Source organism: Cervus elaphus, chromosome 19 (genome assembly GCF_910594005.1).
Source record: "Cervus elaphus chromosome 19, mCerEla1.1, whole genome shotgun sequence".
NCBI classification, from domain to species: Eukaryota; Metazoa; Chordata; class Mammalia; order Artiodactyla; family Cervidae; genus Cervus; species Cervus elaphus.
The window spans coordinates 86,989,551-87,009,235 of record NC_057833.1 but is presented as its reverse complement, the minus strand read 5'-3'; the positions used below and the strand labels follow the sequence as shown (position 1 = coordinate 87,009,235).

At 43.7% G+C, this 19,685-nt stretch overlaps 1 protein-coding gene across 10 annotated transcripts in view; it reads left to right on the top strand.

Annotated features, from left to right (window-relative positions):
- The first annotated feature begins 23 nt into the window (after positions 1–23).
- The window catches only part of CEP70 (centrosomal protein 70), a 240,464-nt gene continuing 220,802 nt past the window's right edge, over positions 24–19,685 (top strand). For 4 of the 10 annotated variants that reach the window (XM_043874132.1, XM_043874134.1, XM_043874131.1 and 1 more), the window contains exons 1-2: positions 13,349–13,503; positions 15,494–15,596. The gene's annotated coding sequence lies outside the window, so the exon portion shown is untranslated. Of the gene's footprint in view, positions 140–13,348; positions 13,504–13,532; positions 13,661–13,899; positions 14,113–15,493; positions 15,597–19,685 lie in introns of those variants that run through there. The other 6 variants (XM_043874138.1, XM_043874137.1, XM_043874139.1 and 3 more) reach the window with 6 other exon arrangements.

Below are 19,685 nucleotides of genomic sequence, written 5' to 3'. Positions count from 1 at the left end.
CAACCCCCGCCGCTGTCCGCGCGGCCGGCTTTGCGCTGAGACGCCTCCGTAAGAACCCGCTGACAGCGGGCGCTGGCTGGACGCTGGAGCGAACCGGGTGGGCAAACCCAGACCTTGCCTGCTCTGAAGCACGGGGCAGGTAAATCCGATCATGGCATTGTCTCCTTGAAACTCTGTAAAGCTGCTGATTACTCCTAGAAAGATCAAAACTCGTTAGGATGGGCATGAGGCCCCATGTATGATGTTGCCCCGGTCTCCTCTGGCTTCGTTTAGATAGATCCTCAAATGATGTGAAGTCTTTCACCCCAGGGCCTCTGCAGATGCTCTTCTCTTTGCCTGGGCGCTCCTCCCTGCCTCTTCCCTTAGTTAACCTCCATTGCGATTGAGATTGTTCTTCAAATGTCATTTCTTAAGAAAAACTATCCTAAGACTTGCAACACCTGGAATTCTCAGTTCTGTTCAAGTTGTGCAAGTATTCGTGTAATCTTTGTTGAATGTACAGGATAATAGGGTTTCCCCGGGGGTCCAGCGGTCAAGAATCTGCCAGCAATGAGGGAGACCTGGGTTGGGCAGATCCCCTGGAGGAAGCGCCACAACCCACGCCAGTATTCTTTCCTGGAGAATCCCATGGACAGAGGAGCCTGGCAGGCTGCAGTCCATGGGGTCGCAAAGAGTCGGACGCGACTGAAGCGACTGAGCGCGGCTCCCTGGCAGCTTAATGGTAGGCTGAGGTCTGTGAGGTCAAGGACCATGGCCGCTTGGTTCTCACTGTAGCAGCTCCCAGGTCTGCCCAGTGCAGGCTCCTACTATGCTCTGATAAGTGTTGTTGACTGAATGAAGAGTAGACCTGAGTAATGTTTCAGGTGGCCTTGATTTTCTTTAAGGAAGAGACAGCAATCACTGCAGAGGAGAGGATGGTTGAGTGAGCCATCTGAAAAGAGCAGTGAGTGGTCCCTGGGGAAAATGGATTCAGCAGCAAAATAAACATGTGAAAGGGTTCTCTGGGGGCTCTGAAGATTTGAGGGCAAAGGGACATGCAGGTCTCAGTTTCTTCCCTCAGCTTGATGTTAATGTAAGAAAGATTGTTTCACCTATGGGATTGGTAGTGAGGATGTGAGAGAACAGCAGTTGAGAAACAATCAAGAACAATCTGTTGATTCAGTTAACTAGTCTGCGAAGTAATGGACTGAATTCCCAAGGAAATTATGTTACAGGGATTCTGCTTAGCACTGATTTCTTGTTTGCTACCCTGTATTGAAAGCTCCCTGGAGACAAAGACTTTTCATATTTGCATCTTCTTCTGCACCGGTGTCTTGAATAGAGACTTTTCAATAAATGATGATTGAAAGAATGAACCAGGGAGATAGGGGAGAAGGCAAAAGGCCCCAGAGTGGAAATTTCCAGAAATAGATGAAGATGCATCCCTAATTCCTTTTTCTTGTCCTTAGATCTTCTGAGAAACACTTGTGAATTGTTGGGTTAGGGCCAGGAAACCCTGGTTGGGCAGTAGCTCAAAAATATTGTTTAATGAAGGATCATATTTTCTTGTAAAACTTTGGGAATCAGAATATCTTTTACAAGACGAATAAGGTATAATTTATTGAATGCTTGCTTTGTGCCTTGTATATTATTGCCTGTAGTTCTCACAACAGTCCAGTAGTTATTCCCATTTTACATAGACTCAAAGGCCTACAGAAGTTGCAGGGCCAGCACATGAAGCCAGCCTGTAGAATTTTCAAAGGTCATATTATCAGAGTCTGCTGTTAGAAAAGTATTGTGCTTGAATATAGATCCTGTCTTAGGGGTCTGGGGAGCCCCTCTGCCTAAGGGCCCCAGAGTGCAGAGGGGTTCAGCCCACTCATGAAGTGCATTCAAGTCTGTCCCCTGAATAGGTGAGGCAGTCTGATTTTGCCACTGGCTTATTCTGCGCCAATGTTTCCTTTTTGGGTATAGTTTCTGGGATATCTGGAATTAAGGAACATGCCAGTTTAGGCTGTATTTTCTACCTACTTATTCCCTGGGCCCAGCACACTGGAGGTAGGCATGGTCACTTGTTAGCAAAGAGGATTGTTACGAAAAGAAAGTGTGAACAAAACACCGTGAAAGGTATTGACCTGAGCGTGAAACATACTCACCTGGTGATCCTGCTTTTGACTTTATTTCCACTCTGAGATTGTTTTCTTGTTTCCCGAGAAAAGCCTGGATGTTGCTTGCTCTAACCTCTCAAACTACCTCTCACCAGCCCACCCATAGACATCAGTGATTTATTTTAAGAGAGCACCTAAAACCGCTTTCATTCATAATAGTCCATGTTTTCATTGGGCCTCCTTTGGAAAAGGGAATTGTTAATGAACTAATGGATTTTCTGAAATTACTTCTTAAACAGCAAGAATGGACATCAAAATTAAAGGGAAAGGTTACATCACCTGATACCTACAGGTTTAAAACTTTGCATGTGCCCTTCCAGTATCGGTCCAGCATGACTATTGGCTATGTGTTCATGGAAGCTGCACCAGAGACTTTCAAATGAGCCCAGAGCCCAGGATTCTGGACTCAGAGGATTGTGCATCAGCACCAGTGCCAGTAACGGGTCTCCTGCTGCCAGCCAGGCTGCTGCTGCTTGGGCCTCTCTCCTTCAGTGCAAAGAGCCTCTGGCTCTACCTACACAAAACACGGAAAGTGGAGAAGGATCAAACCAAGATGGATTGATAAACTTCAAACAAGAAAAGTTTGACAGTTTTAGGAGAAAATAGATTTTGGTCTGAGTCATCTGGAGAGTGGGGTTTGTAGATTCACCCTTCCTTAGACCAAAGAACCAAAGGAAGGCACCTTTAAAGTGTCTAAGGAGCATTCCAAGGCTTGTGTTTCAATTTTTTAAGACAAAAATCTGCATCTAGTTGACTTTGAGAAATTTTAAAAATACGGGAAAGTACAGAGAAAAATGCTCATATTCCCACCACCAGCATTGCCCATTCTTATTGGCTCAATAAAAAATCCCAATGAATCTGTGCAACTCAGGTTGGATCTTGAACCCATGGCTTTTTAATTTAGATCACACACTGGGTCTCAGGACGTAATGAAGCTCAGGTTTTTGATGCAGAAAGAATTAAGTGAGAGGCAAAGTGATAGATAAGAAGTGAATTTATTTGGACAGAAACATTCCACAGACAGAATGTGGGCAATCTCAGAAGCGAGTCTCTGAAATATGGTGTGATTAGTTTTTATTATCTGGGTAATTTCATAGGCTAATGAGTGGGAGGATTATTTCAACTATTTCAGGGAAGGAGTGAAGATTTCCAGGAATTGGGCACTGCCTACTTTTTGGTATTTTATGATTAGCTTGGAACTCATGGTGCTGTTGAGTGTGTCATTTAGCTAATGAATAGAATCAGTGTATAGTGAGGCTTAAGGTCTATTGGAAGTCGAATCTTCCACCATCTTGGAGCTAGTTGGCCCTAGCCAGTTTTTATCGTGTCCTATGGCTATGTCATGAGAAATGCTGGGCTGGAAGAAGCACAAGCTGGAATCAAGATTGCTGGGAGAAATATCAATAACCTCAGATATGCAGATGACACCACCCTTATGGCAAGTGAAGAGGAACTAGAAAGCCTCTTGATGAAAGTGAAAGAGGAGAGTGAAAAAAGTTGGCTTAAAGCTCAACATTCAGAAAACTAAGATCATGGCATCTGGTCCTATCACTTCATGGGAAATAGATGGGGAAACAGTGGAAGCGGTGTCAGACTTTATAAGATCACTGCAGATGGTGATTGCAGCCATGAAATTAAAAGACACTTTCTCCTTGGAAGGAATGTTATGACCAACCTAGATAGCACATTAAAAAGCAGAGACATTACTTTGCCAACAAAGGTCCGTCTACTCAAGGCTATGGTTTTTCCAGTGGTCATGTATGGGTGTGAGAGTTGGACTGTGAAGAAAGCTGAGCACTGAAAAATTGATGCTTTTGAACTGTGGTGTTGGAGAAGATTCTTGAGAGTCCCTTGGACTCTCAAGGGAGTCCAACCAGTCCATTCTAAAGGAGATCAGTCCTGGGTGTTCATTGGAAGGACTGATGCTGAAGCTGAAACTCCAATACTTTGGCCACCTCATGCGAAGTGTGGATTCATTGGAAAAGACCCTGTTTCTGGGAGGGATTGGGGGCAGGAGGAGAAGGGGACGACAGAGGATGAGATGGCTGGATGGCATCACTGACTTGATGGACATGAGTTTGAGTAAACTCTGGGAGTTGGTGATGGACAGGGAGGCCTGGCGTGCTGCAATTCATGGGGTCGCAAAGGGTCAGACATGACTGACCGACTGAACTGAACTGAACTGATGGTTATGTCATTTTTTAGAGGTTGTGCCCTTCCCCCTTCCCTCCTTTTTCACTAGTAGAAGGAAATATTGAAGATAAATTGGTATTTGACTTTCAACCCTAATACCTTTACTTTCTTCTCCTCCCCGAAGGCCAACATTTTCATGAATTTGCTATGTTTGCTTCGAACTCCACCTTCAATAGTTATATAGAGAAATTATATTTGTTGTTGTTGTTCAGTTGCTGAAACATGTTCAACTTTTTGCAACCCCATAGACTGTAGCATGCCAGGCTCCTCTTGAATCCGTTTACCTCAGATGGGAACTTGAATCTACGTGTTGGGACTCAATCCCAGCCAAAATGTAGTTTGGAAACTGAACCCATGAAGCCAGGACTTGAGCCCATCCAAAGCCCAGTGTGGGACTCTAGCCCATGACGCCAGGACTCAAACCCAGCCAAAACCCAGTTTGGGACCCTAACCCACGTGACTGGGACTCAAACAGCACCAAAACCCAACTTGGGACTCGAACCCATGATCTTTTATTTAGAATCCCTCACCTGGTGCCTGAACTTCCTAAGGCTCAAGTTCTTTGTGTCTCAGTGCAGTAATTCAGCGAGAGGCAAAGTGATAGGCAAGAAGTAGATTTATTAATATAGGATGCTTATAAGAGATGCAAGCGGGCAGGCAAAGGAGCGCTGCCCCGAGGATTGAGTGAGCTACAATTTTATAATGAAAAAAAGCGGGGAGGGGAATAGACCACCTTCTTCAAGTAGACATAGATGCATATGTAAGGCATACATTGTGAGCTCCTCCTTCATTAGCTCCTCCTTCTTATTAGGCACAGAAGTGTCTGATCCTATGAGGTCAAACTAGGATTATCAAATTACTAGAAGGGTGGTGACATTTTTCTTCCATCAAATGGCCTGGGGCATAGAATGTGGTTTTGTTTATGGTTTTATAGTTCAGTCCAGTCCCTCAATCCTGGCGACTCTGCAACCCCATGGACTGCAGCATGCCAGGCCTCCCTGTTCATCACTAACTCCCAGAGTTCACTCAAACTCATGTCCATTGAGTTGGTGATGCCATCCAACCATCTCATCCTCTGTCGTCCCCTTATCCTCCTGCCTTCGATCTTTCCCAGCCTCAGGGTCTTTTCAAATGAGTCACTTCTTCACATCAGGTGGCCAAAGTATTGGAGTTTCAACTTCAGCATCAGTCCTTCCAATGAATATTCAGGACTGATTGCCTTTAGGATGGATTGGTTGGATCTCCTTGCATTCCAAGGAACTCTCAAGAGTCTTTTCCAACACCACAGTTAAAAAGCATCAACTCTTCAATACTCAGCTTTCTTTATAGTACAACTCTCACATCCATACGTGACTACTGGAAAACCCATACCTTTGACTAGCTGGAACTCTGTCAGCAAAGTAATGTCTCTGCTCTTTAATATGCTGTCTAGGTTAGTCATAACTTTTCTTCCAAGGAACAAGTGTCTTTTCATTTCATGGCTGCAATCACCATCTGCAGTGATTTTGGAGCCCAGAAAAGTAAAGTCTGCCACTGTTTTCACTGTTTCCCTGTCTATTTGCCATGAAGTGATGGGACCAGATGCCATGATCTTAGCTTTCTGAATGTTGAGTTTTAAGCTAATTTTTTACTCTCCTCTTTCACTTTCATCAAGAGGCTCTTTAGTTCTTCTTCACTTTCTGCCATAAGGGTGGTGTCATCTGCATATCTGAGGTTACTGATATTTCTCCCAGCAATCCTGGTTCCAGCTTGTGCTTCATCCAGTCCAGCGTTTCTCATGATGTACTCTGCATATAAGTTAAGTAAGCAGGGTGACGATATACAACCTTTACAGACTCCTTTCCTGATTTGGAACCATTCTGTTGTTCCATGTCCAGTTCTTACTGTTGCTTCCTGACCTACATACAGGTTTCTCAAGAGGCAGGTCAGGTGGTCTGTTATTCCCATCTCTTTTGGAATTTTCCACAGTTTATTGTGATCCATACAGTCAAAGGCTTTGGCATAGTCAATAAAGCAGAAATAGATGTTTTTCTGGAACTCTCTTGCTTTTTCAATGATCCAGTGGATGTTGGCAATTTGATCTCTGGTTCCTCTGCCTTTTATAAAACCAGCTTGAACATCTGGAAGTTCATGGTTCACATATTGCTGAAGCCTGGGTTGGAGAATTTTAAGCATTACTTTTCAGCGTGTAAGATGAGTGCAATTGTGTGGTAGTTTGAGCATTCTTTGGCATTGCCTTTCTTTGGGATTGGAATGAAAACGGACCTTTTCCAGTCCTGTGGCCACTGCTGAGTTTTCCAAATTTGCTGGCATATGAGTGCAGTACTTTCATAGCATCATCTTGTAGGATTTGAAATAGCTCAACTGGAATTTAATCACCTGCACTAGCTTTGTTCGTAGTGATGCTTCCTAAGGCCCACTTGACTTTGCTTTCCAGGATGTCTGGGTCTAAGTGAGTGATCACACCATCATGATTATTTGGGTCATGAAGATCTGTTTTGTATCATTCTTCTGTGGATTCTTGCCACTTCTTCTTAATATCTTCTGCTTCTGTTAGGTCCATACCATTTCTGTCCTTTATTATACACATCTTTGCATTAAGTATTCCCTTGGTATCTCTAATTTTCTTGGAGAGCTCTCTAGTCTTTCCCATTTCACTGCTTTCCTCTATTTCTTTGCATTGATCACTGAGGATGGCTTTCTTATCTCTCCTTGATATTCTTTGGAACTCTGCATTCAAATGGGTATATTTCCCCTTTTTTTCCTTTGCTTTTCACTTCTCTTCTTTTCATAGCTATTTGTAAGGCCCACCTCTGACTGCCATTTTTCTTTTTTGCATTTCTTTTTCTTGGGGATGGTCTTCATCCCTGTCTCCTGTACAATGTCATGAACCTCAATCCATAGTTCTTCAGGCACTCTGTCTACTAGATCTAATCGCTTGACTCTATTTGTCACATCAACTGTATAATCGTAAGGGATTTAATTTAGATTATACCTGAATGGTCTAGTGGTTTCCCCTACTTTCTTACATTTAAGTCTCAATCTGCACTAAGGAATTCATGGTCTGAGCCACAATTGACTCCCAGTTTTGTTTTTGCTGACTGTATAGAGCTTCTCCATCTTTGGCTACAAAGAATATAATCAATCTGATTTCGTTATTAACCATCTGGTGATGTCCACGTGTAGAGTCTTGTCTTGTGTTGTTGGAAGAGTATGTTCACTATGACCAGTGCCTTCTCTTGACAAAACTCTGTTAGCCTTTGCCCTGCTTCATTCTGTACTCCAAGGCTAAATTTGCCTGTTACTCCAGGTGTTTCTCGACTTCCTACTTTTGCATTCCAGTCACCTATAATGAAAAGGACATCTTTTTTGGATGTTAGTTCTAGAAGGTCTTGTAGGTCTTCGTAGAACCATTCAACTTCAGCTTCTTCAGCGTTACTGGTCGGGGCATAGACTTGGATTACTGTGATATTGAATGGTTTGCCTTGGAAACAAACAGAGATCATTCTGTCGTTTTTGAGATTGCACCCAAGTACTGCTTTTTGGGCTCTTTTGTTGACTATGATCACTACTCCATTTCTTCTAAGGGATTCTTGCCCACAGTAGTAGATATAATGGTCGTCTGAGTTAAATTCACCCATTCCAGTCCATTTTAGTTTGCTGATTCCTAAAATGTCGATGTTCACTCTTGCCATCTCCTGTTTGACCACTTCCTATTTGCCTTGATTCATGGACCTAACATTCCAGGTTCCTATGCAATATTGCTCTTTACAGCATTGGATGTTGCTTCTATCACCAGTCCCATCCACAACTGGGTGTTGTTTCTGCTTTGGCTAGGGCTGAGTGAGGTCCATACAACTTAATTTGATAACAATATCACCATCATCATTACATTTATTTAGGATTTATTGACAATCTGTTATATGGCAGGTCACCATGTGAGGGGATATAGCAATGAGAAGCACCGATGGCTTTTCCTTACTCATGAAGTTTACGTTCTAGAGGAGAAGGCCATCACAAAAATAAGCAAACGGACTGAGGTAGATTTCCTCCAAGAGGTCTCCCAAAGACCCTTACTCCTAATGTTCACATCCTTGTATTATGCTCACGCACATTTCAGCAAGTTTGGTTTGTGCGATCAGTAGCATACAGCAGAAGTGATGCTATGTCACATCCAAGATCAGGTTATGAAAAAGACACCAACTTCTGTCTTAGGTGCTCACTCATTCTCTTCATCACTTCCTCTGTGGGAAGCCGTCATGTATGTGGACACTCAGGCAGCCTGTGGAGAGGCCCACTTAACAAGGAACAAACTGAGGCCAGCCGACAACCACACAAGTGAGTTTGGAAATGGATCCTTTAGTCCACTTGAACCTTGAGATGACTGCAGTCCTGGCCAATGCGTTGACTGCACCTTCATCTCATGAAAGAGTCTGTCTAGACCTTCCAGTTAAGCTATTCCTTTAGTCCTGACCCACAGAAACTTTGAGATAAATGTTTGCTTTAAGCTGCTATGAATAGGGGTAATTTGTTATGCATCAATAGATAACTAATAAACAGACAGATGAAATAACTGCAAGTTGGAATAAGCACATACACCAATCTCATGGTAGAGTAGATGCCCGTCGTGAGAAGTGGTATGGTCAACTGGTTAATGAAGTGGTTAATGGAGCCTGAATGTTGGTTTCAGATCCTGGATCTGCCATATACTATAATAGCAGTGTGACTTTAGCAAGTCATTTTTCTATACGTCTACTTTTGAATTTGGTCATTTGTAAACATGACAACAGTACTTACATTAAAGTTGTGAAGAGTCAACAGGTTAGAAATGAATATGCTTAGACCAGAGCCTGAAACATTTTAAGGGCTCAATTCATGCAACTATTGTTGCTCTATATGGATTGTTGAGCATTTGTTATTAATACATTTGCCTGAGCTGTTTGCTAATTGTCTTTCATACTGGAGAATGGCTACTGAAGCAGAATGCTGCTGAACAAATCTGACTCAAATTTAACAAGATAATTCAGCACTGTATTGAGCACCTACTATGTGCCAGGGACTAAGCTAGGTTCTGGAAAAGTTTAGTAAGGTATGATCCGTGTCCCCAGGAGTTCAAATTCTCATGGGGAAGTGCAGACCAAACGTATTAGTGTAATAAAGGATTCTAAGTCTGAAAGACTTGTAAGTCAAAGAATCTTCAAGAACTCATCACTAAATGCCACTCATCTTTGGTATCCTCCTTGTGGGGAGCCACCTGATAGTTCTATACCCAGGAGAGAATTTGAGAGTCAGTTAAGAAGTTTAGAAATTTAGAAAATAGATCTAATTGCTAATATAGGCTGTAAATTCTCCTGGGAAGTCAAAGCACAGAGGAAAGCAGTCCGGTGAAATGAAGACAGGCTTTGGATCTCAGCTTAAATGTCACTTCTTCAGAGAGTTCTCCTGCACATAACCCTCATCTCTTCCTGCATAGCAGGTATTATAATAGCATGCTTATTTGTATTTGTTCCATATCTCTCTTCCCAACTATACTGTAAGCTCCACGTGGGTAGGAACTTCATCTGGTTTACTCACCACCATATACATAACAGTATCAAGTTGAATGTGCAGTACATAACAGTTGCATAATAAGTTTCTGTAAATGAACAAATGTTAAGTGAGTGCTCGAGCAATTTGAACCCTGGTGGGTAGATGAGGCCCATGGAAGACTCTTGAGACCAGCGCAGCAGGACACCGAGCTAAAGACTGAACTTGTGTGCAGAGTCCTCTCCTTTGCTGGCAAACAGAAGAGCTAGAAAGGCCTTCGGGCTCATAAGAAGGAATTCCTTTGGAGCACATGTTATAGAGCTTCCTTCCCTCTACTTGCTACATACAAAATCCAGGAGCGAATAGAGAGGGGTTGTTATTGTTAGTAATTAGAAAATAATCAGTCTTTTTGTGCTTTGAAAATTGTGAAGGATACTGGTGATCCTCCTTCTAGTGTCCAGTTTCCTCTCGATCCTTATAGGACTCCAGTTTACCCAAGTAGCCATGCTTCTGCTTTACAACCCATGTGACTCAAGGAGCACCCATCCCACTGCTAATTCCAATTATGCTAACTCCTTCTCTCTTCTGGAACTCAGGCTTAAATCATCTGTAAGTCTGCCAGGCAGTTACTGACTGGAGGCAGAGTATGTGCCTAAGTGACCTAATTGGCTCAAAAAATCAGAAGTAAAGATTTCAGATGGAAAAGGAAGCATGTGGTCCTGATTGCTCCTGGTAGACATCTGAACCAGCACTTTCATTTTAATTTGAAACTTACTATGTTTACAGCAGAACAGAGGGAAAACTCTTCCTTGATAATTTGATAAACTTGATAGCCTTTACTTTCCAATAACTTGCCCTTGATAGCTTGTTGAACCACTGAGTCAACCTAGTCCAAAGTCTGTGTTGCCTCTGGATGACAGTTATATGAGATAACAATTTTCTTATTGCTTCAGAAGACAGTTTCATTCAGTGTTCTATTCTATTTATAACTCAAATAATCCTAATTGACCAATGATATTTGGCTGCCTACCTATATTAAGCAGCGACACTCAGAAAAGTGGGTAAGTCCCCAGATTACCCTGGAAAAGTCAAGAAGTGAGATTCTTTGTGTTCCAAGTGTTGAAGATGAAAATTTGTCAACCATTGCTAGTGTAACTAGCTGAGTATGGAATGGGCAAGGGGCAGTATTGAGGTGAGGACATGTTTCCATGGGCAGACAGATATAGAGATCAAACTCACAGTGGCTCCAGCTGCCTGGAAGAAGGCTGAGTATGGGCCTGAAAGTTGAACCCTAAAAGCTGTGACTCTGAGACCTCCTTGTGAGAGACACCGGGACTGTTGCTCTCCATGGGAGATCCCTGTTGGCTATTGTGGGACCTGTTAATGCTACAGACCTGCATCCTTCGACCAATTGGAAGGTACAGGTTGTCAACGGTGCCATCGTGTGGCTACAAGGTGCAATGACAATGGCTGCCAGACCTCCCCTTCAGGTATATGGCAGTTGGGTTTTACCTTGGGAATTTCTGGGTCGCTTACCTGCCATGAGTTTTTGAAAAAGGTGGACAGGGGCCCTATTTGTAGATTCTGAATTTATTAAAGTGATCATTAGAGGATTTAGATAATTTCCTTTCATGGAAAAAAAAGGAGTATTTGTACCCTGTGGAGTGAATTTTTTTTTTTTTTTTCATTTTAGTTTTTACCTCTATATCAGGATGCAAGAAAGTTAGGCTTGAAAATTCCCAAACAAAAGCCTTTCCACTTTATACTTCTTTTGAAAACTCATCTATGGTTCCCTGTCACCTTCAGGACAAAGTCCCAGCTCCTTAGTGCATCTGCTAAGGCCTTCTTCCTCTGAGTCTCCAATGACACAACACACTCCTCGGCTTCCTCAGGAAGCCTATTATATTGGCCAATGCTTTGGAAGTTAGCTTTTTAGGGAGAGCAGATATGAGCTGTACCAAAGGAGCCCAGATTTCATTACAGAAAAAAAAAAAAAAGTAAGGTTTACGGAGCACTTGTGAACTAGGCGTTATAACAACAGGTTTTGTTGGAGTTATTAGTTTAATTTGCACGTGAAGTTTTCTGTAAATACCCATAGGAACAGAGTAAAGGGCTAAAGTATGTGATTAAATAGTTAATCCCACTAGGGGATTGAAGGTAAAGGAAAAGTATGGGAGACTCCTGTGAGTCAATGGCCACTCAAGAAAGCAGACTTGCTTAGCAACAAAGCCAGGTAACAGAAGCATGAGACATGTTCCAAAACAATAAAATGATGGTGTCATGAGACATGCATCCTGCCCAGTGAGGTCAGTAAATTAATGATTACTAGGACATTACTAGTATTACTACTATGATTACGCCTCTGCACACACTAAAAACAAAAATATAAGTGAAAGATGGCATTATACTGAAAGCTGAGATGATTCACCATATTTTAGAATATATTACTGCTTTTTTTCTCATTTCCATTGAGCCAGGACTGTCCCAGTTAGACCACATAGGGACAAAATAACTCCCAGCCTGATGTGGAGGAGGAACTGATGATGGAAGCCTGATGTCTACTCAAGAATGAGGAAAAAGGTGTCATTCTCCCCCTCCCCACTTTTCCTTTGATTATAAAACTGTAGCCCCGTTAAGCTCTCTGAGCAGTACTCCCTTGCCCATCTTCCTTACAATAAACCGCTTCTTGTCTATCACTTTTCCTCTGGCTGACTTCCTTCTGCACTAAGACATCAACAACCTTAGACCACCCCTCCCACCCCACCCTCCTCTGCCCTTGAACACATTTCTGTGGTTTCAATGCCTTTCCTACTGTTTTGTTGGGGAGCTCACCATTCTTCTTATGCATCTCTCTAGGTTTGTAGTGATAGATCCCTACCTTGGCTTGGCTGCACACTGGAATCACCCGGGGGAGCTTTAGCAAACTATTGGCCCATGGGTCTGATTCTGATATACTTGGCCAGGGGTCTGAGCATCCGTTTCAAGTTTCCCCAGGTGATTCTAGTGGGCAGCCAGGGTTGAGACTCACTCAAGGAGGAGGAAGAGTTCAGCGACCCAGGTAATCTCCCTTTCGTTCCGTTCTGTGCCCTGCACACCTTTCTCTAATCAAGCCCACCATGCTGCACCGTTAATTGCAGGGTGCATACCTATCTCCCTAACTACACTTTGAACATCTCCAGTCAGCCTCTTTTGCATTTCTGGAGCTCGATGTCTGGCCTGACACTTCGTCGAGACTTGGAAAATGCTTCACGGGAGGACAAAATGTCATGAACACACTTATTTGCGTCCTCCAAGTGTCAGGCACCGCAGCGCTCAGCCGGGATCTAGGGAGTGAGAGAGATGGAAGTGCGCAGGCGCAGAGCCCTTCCCCCGCCCCCGCACACGAGAGTCTACGCCAAGGGCTAGCCCCGCCCCCAGTCGCGGAGCCAACCAGAGGGCGCGAGGCAGGACCAGCCTCTCCGGGCGGTCAGAGGAAATCGCTGCGGTGTTCCAGCCGGGGCAGAGGCAGATTCCTCGATGAGCTCCTGCTCGATTGGCCGACCTTCCACGGTGGGGTAACGGTCGCAGAGGCGGGGCCGGAGGCAGCTGAGCCGGCCGGGTGGAGCGCGCTGCGGGAGGTAGGCGGCGGCTGAGGAAGGTGAGCGGCGTTCTAGGTTTACGGAGGCGTCGGCCGGAGCCCCCGCCTGAGGAACCCCGGGACCTGACCTCACCTGCGCCCTGAGAGCGGTCAGACGAGCCGCCTCGGGACTGGTTCGCGCCAATTAAAATGCCAGTAAAAGGCCGAGGTGACGCGGGTAACCTGATAAACCTGGTTCGAGTCTGGCTTCCCGCCCTTTGTGGTCTTTGACTCCCCTTGTAACAACTCAGCGCCTCAGTTTGTTTATTTGTGGAACACAGCTGATAATTCTTGCCTTACATGGTGATTGAGAAGATTAAATGAGGCAATGAGTGTGAAGCTTAGAGTGATTTTTGGTGCGCCCTGGATTCTGAATAAGTAGGTAGTTACTCCATCCCCCCTGGGGAAGGAAATGGCAACCCATTCCAGTATTCTTGCCTGGAGAATCCCATGGACGAAGAAGCCTGGTGGGCTACGGTCCACGGGATCGCAAAGAGTCGGATACGACTGAGCGACTTCACTTTCACTTTTTACTCCATCCCCAAGAGTCCACCAGGACCGACCCGCTCCACTTTTCAGTGTCAAGGTGTCTGAGGAGGTCGCTTGGCTAGTGAAGGCTAGGAGTACAAGGTGGGGGATACGTGAAGGTGTAGGTAGATGATTATCTCTTTCTCCGTTTTATTAGGCCCATTTCAGAGTGCGGGGCTCTTTATGCAGAGTCTAATTTGATTTTTATTCTGATCAATGAGTTGGAAATAATTGCAAGGCTGAGAGACTTGTAACACACAGGCCAAACCGAAGTGTTTTTGTACCACTTTATTTTCTAACTATAAGGTTAAACACTGTGCACGCATTATCCATGTTGGTTTCAATGCTCTGTATGAGGTTTTTGTTTTTTTACTTTTGCTATTGCCAAATAGCCTTGAGCCTTGCCCACCCCACCTGGGGGAGGAGGTGGCTGACAAAGGAATGCCGTAGCTTCTGCTTAGAGGTGTGTTCTGACCATTTATGTAACCTCTCCTGGGGCAGAATGATTTGGTCTAGAGGAGATCCAGCCCTAATTTCGTTTACTTATTTGCAGTAAGTTCACTATTTCTTAGGAACGTTAAATAGAGACTTTGAAAGCATTTCATGTTCCATTTATTGCAGTAAAGTGAAATATGTACTTTTGAGAAAGTTAATTACAGATTTTGATGTGACTTGAGAAAGAACAGCTACCGCCTATGCTTTATTTCCAGTTTTCCCCCCAAAAGTAGTAAAAAAATAAATACATTTTAATGTATGGTGCATGTTATAGGGGCTTCAGACTTATAAAGGGCAAGTTACCAGAGGATTTTTGGTAGACATGGACAGTGCAAGGAGATAGAACTTTGTTTTGCTTCTCTGCATGTGTCTTTCTGTGCAGTGTATAAATGAACTCCTACCCTGCAACTGCTATTGCTACTGTCTTACAGTCTTACAGTGTGATATGACACTGATTAAAGCAAGCTTTGGCTTTGGGGAAGCATTGGGTCTCTTCTTCTGACGCAAAGTTCCAGACTTTTGTCTTGATACAGTTTGTAGTGGGGAGAAGACTGCTGCAAACCATTGGCACATTAATTTCACAGCATGGGCCCCTGAAAAGGAGGGCTTGGTCACAGGTGGAATTGTGAGTTGTTCTTCCTGCCTTTGCTTTTTGTATTCAGTGGTTTCTGTCTGTCTGAGAGTACTCCTGACAATAAGAATTATTCTGCCTTTGAAGCCAGAATCAGAATTGATGCTAGACAGTGATAGAGTTGGACACCCAGCTAAATGTTTTAGCACAGCTGGGAGAGGAAAGGTAAGTGGAAAGAAGACACCAGTGAAGGCACTTGGTGGTGACCATCAACGTCCTTTAGCAGTTAATTCTGTGATTCCAGCTTTTGTTTAGTGGTCACCACCAGTACCATAGATGCCTGCTCTGGGAATAACACAAGGCCTTTCTTACTAGGAGATGAGCATTTTAAGATTTGGATCTCTTTTTGAAACCTAGATGAAGATCCAGTTTCATACGTGAGACTCACTGAGTGATCATTTCATTGAGATCAACTTGAATGACGAGGTGAAAAGTGCAAGAGGAATGTGGTATGACTGAGGTATGTCTGATGTGGTAGATAACTCTCTCTGGGAATTGAGAGACCATGGAAAGAATCTACTAATTATGGAATACTGTGCATATAGTCGCTTCTCTTCTCCAGTGGATCACATTCTGTCAGACCTCTCCACCATGACCTGACCATCTTGGGTGGCCCCACACGGCATGGCTTAGTTTCACTGAGTTAGACAAGACTGTGGGCCTGTGATCAGATTGGCTAGTTTTCTGTGACTATGGTTTTAGTGTGTCTGCCCTCTGATGCCCTCTTGCAGCACCTACCGTCTTATTTGGGTTTCTCTACCTTGGGTGTGGGGTATCCCTTCATGGCTGCTCCAGCAAATCGCAGCCGCTCTTCCTTACCTTGGACGAGGGGTATCTTCTCACGGCTGCCCCTCCTGACCTTGAACGTGGAGTAGCTCCTCTCGGCCCTTCTGCCCCCACGCAGCAGCCGCTCTTTGCTCCTTGGAGGTGGGGCTGCTCCTCTCGGCCTCCGCCCCTGACCTCAGACATGGGGAAGCTCCTCTTGGCTGGAGCCCCTGACCTCGGATGTAGGGAAGCTCCTCTCGGCAGCCGCCCCTGACCTCCGGCGTGGGGAAGCTCCTCTCGACCGCCGCCCCTGACCTCGGACGTGGGGAAGCTCCTCTCGGCTGGCGCCCCTGACCTCGGACGTGGGGAAGTTCCTCTTGGCCACTGCCCCTGACCTCCGATGTGGGGAAGCTTCTCTGCGCCGCTCCTGCGCTGTCGCAGCCTGGCGCTCTCAGTCGCCACCCCTGACCTTGGGCGAGGGGTAGCTCCTCACGACCACGCTTCTGCGCCGTGCGTCGCAGCCGGTGCGCTTCTGCACGGCCCATCCCTAACCGAAGCAGAAGATATTTAGAAGAGGTGGCAAGAATACACAGAAGAACTGTACAAAAAAGATCTTCATGACCCAGATAATCACAATGGTGTGATCACTCACCTAGAGCCAGATATCCTGGAATGTGAAGTCAGGTGGGCCTTAGAAAGCATCACTATGAACAAAGCTAGTGGACGTGATGGAATTCCAGTTGAGCTATTTCAAATCCTAAAAGATGATGCTGTGAAAGTGCTGCACTAAATATGCCAGCAAATTTGGAAAACTCAGCAGTGGCCACAGCACTGGAAAAGGTCCGTTTTCATTCCAATCTCTAAGAAGGGCAATCCCAAAGAATGTTCAAACTACCGCACAATTGCACTCATCTTACATGCTAGTAAAGTAATGCTCAAAATTCTCCAAGCCAGGCTTCAGCAATACGTGAACCGTGAACTTCCAGATGTTCAAGCTGGTTTTAGAAAAGCCAGAGGAACCAGAGATCAAATTGCCAACATCCTCTGGATAATCGAAAAAGCAAGAGAGTTCCAGAAAAACATCTATTTCTGCTTTATTGACTATGCCAAAGCCTTCGACTGTATGGATCACAATAAACTGTGGAAAATTCTGAAAGAGATGGGAATACCAGACCACCTGACCTGTCTCTTGAGAAACCTGTATGTAGGTCAGGAAGCAACAGTTAGAACAGGACATGGAACAACAGACTGCTTCCAAATAGGAAAAGTAGTATGTCAAGGCTGTATATTGTCACCCTGCTTATTTAACTTATATGCAGAGTACATCATGACAAACGCTGGGCTGGAAGAAGACAAGCTGGAATCAAGATTGCATGGAGAAATATCAATAACTCAGATATGCAGATGACACCACCCTTATGGCAGAAAGTGAAGAGGAACTAAAAAGCCTATTGATGAAAGCGAAAGAGGAGAGTGAAAAAGTTGGCTTAAAGCTCAACATTCAGAAAACTAAGATCATGGCATCTGGTCCCATCACTTCATGGGAAATAGATGGGGAGACAGTGGAAACAATGTCAGACTTTGTTTTTTTGGGCTCCAAAATCACTGCAGATGGTGATTGCAGCCATGAAATTAAAAGACGCTTACTCCTTGGTCATAACTTTCCTTCCAATCTAGATAGCATATTAAAAAGCAGAGACATTACTTTGCCAACAAAGGTCCGTCTGGTCAAGGCGATGGTTTCTCCAGTGGTCATGTATGGAAGTGAGAGTTGGTCTGTGAGGAAAGCTGAGCACTGAAAACTTGATGCTTTTGAACTGTGGTGTTGGAAAAGACTCTTCAGAGTCCCTTGGGCTGCAAGGAGATCCAACTAGTCCATCCTAAAGGAGATCCATCATGGGTGTTCATTGGAAGGACTGATGCTGAAGCTGAAACTCTAATACTTTGGCCACCTCATGCGAAGAGTTGACTCATTGGAAAAGACCCTGATGCTGGGAGGGATTAGGGGCAGGAGGAGAAGGGGACGCCAGAGGATGAGATGGCTGGATGGCATCACCGACTCAGTGGACATGAGTTTGAGTAAACTCTGGGAGTTGGTGATGGACAAGGAGGCCTGGCGTGCTGCGATTCATGGGGTCGCAAAGAGTTGGACACGACCAAGTGACTGAACTGAACTGTACATATATTTCCTTTTGACCTCCTCATAATCCTATCAGGTATTTGAGGCTCCATAAAGGAAACTGAAGCCCAGAGAAGCTAAGTATTTAAGATAACACAGATAGCTGGTCACCAATTCTAATCATCCGCTCTATAGTGCTGTGTGCCAGGCACTGTTCAATTAGTCCTTTCTATTTTAACTTTCCTAATCTTCCCAAGAACCTATGAGCTAAGTACTTTTATTATCCTCATTTTATGATAAGGAAATTGAGGCACAGAGATTACTGGCTTCCTGGTTGTGTGGCAGAAGCCATGGTTTAAAACCCCACTATTCTGGCTATACCAGCCTTCTTTTGGTTAGTATTTCCTTTACTTTTGGTTTTATTGTTATTTAATAGTTTTTTTTAAAAAAATAGTGAACTTTTATTATGAAATCAAACAGAAATGAACACACATACTGAATGTATACCTTAACAAATTAAGAGATGATACCACCTAGGTCAGGGTAGAGAACCATGCTAGCCATGCTAAGACTGGTCTATCCCAATTACAACTACTTCTGTAATCCCAGTAGTAGCATTCTTCTGACTTTTACAGTAATTTCCTCCTTGTGTTAAAAAAAAAAAGTTTTTTCCTAAATCTGTATTCTTCAGCATTATAGTGTATCTCTTGCTCATTATATTTAAAAAAAAAAAAAACAACTCTTAATCTGTAGGTTTTTCCCCTATTCCTTTCTTTTCCTTATAATTTATCTGAAGAACTTGGCTCATTTGACCTATATATCCTACAGTCTGGATTTTGCAATTTGCATACTCATGTACAGTTGATTATGTTCCTCTGCCCTGGGTAATTGCTACACATTTGTAGCTGGATCAAAGACTGGATTAGACTCAGATTCAATTCCTTTGGCAATTTTCTGGGTGGTGTTTGGCAGGATCATAGGAGGTGCAGAATGTCTCGTTTCTCTTTGTGTTTCCAGTACCTGTTGATGCTTGATGCCTGTATATGTTCATTGAAGGCTGCAAAATAGTGATATCCTATCATTTCTTTTACTTGTTAGTTAGAATATTAGCCCCTCAGTTGAATAGCAGTAAAATCTCTTTAGGAAAGGCAGCATAAACAATTTGTTGCATTTATTTACCAATTTTTGAGAAAATGAATTGGTTCCTTATTTTCTGAAGATAATTCTTTTAAAAAGCCTAATATCAATATGAAGTCATAAATTGAAACATTTTATGGGTTTCAGTTCATTGCAGTTATTTTAATTATCAAGGCTAATGTGCTCTCATCTTTGAGTGGGAGGAGCCTACTCAAGCCTATCCTTTTGATATGACCCTACTAGTCTTTTTTTTTTTTTTCTTTAGCTACTTCCTGACCAGGGCTTGAACCTGTGCCCCCAGCATTGGAAACAGAATCTTAACCACTGGACCATCAGGGAAGTCCAGCTCTACTAATCTTTAATAACTCCCTTGTTGTCTGATATCTTGAGTCAATTCTGTCCCAAATCTGAAATAATATCTTCAAGAAACTTTTTTATCCAGAAGGAAATAGCATTTCAAGATCATAATCTGTATTCTTGGGATCCTGAGTCAATCATGGCTTTAATCTTTTCTGTAGACAGGTAGAT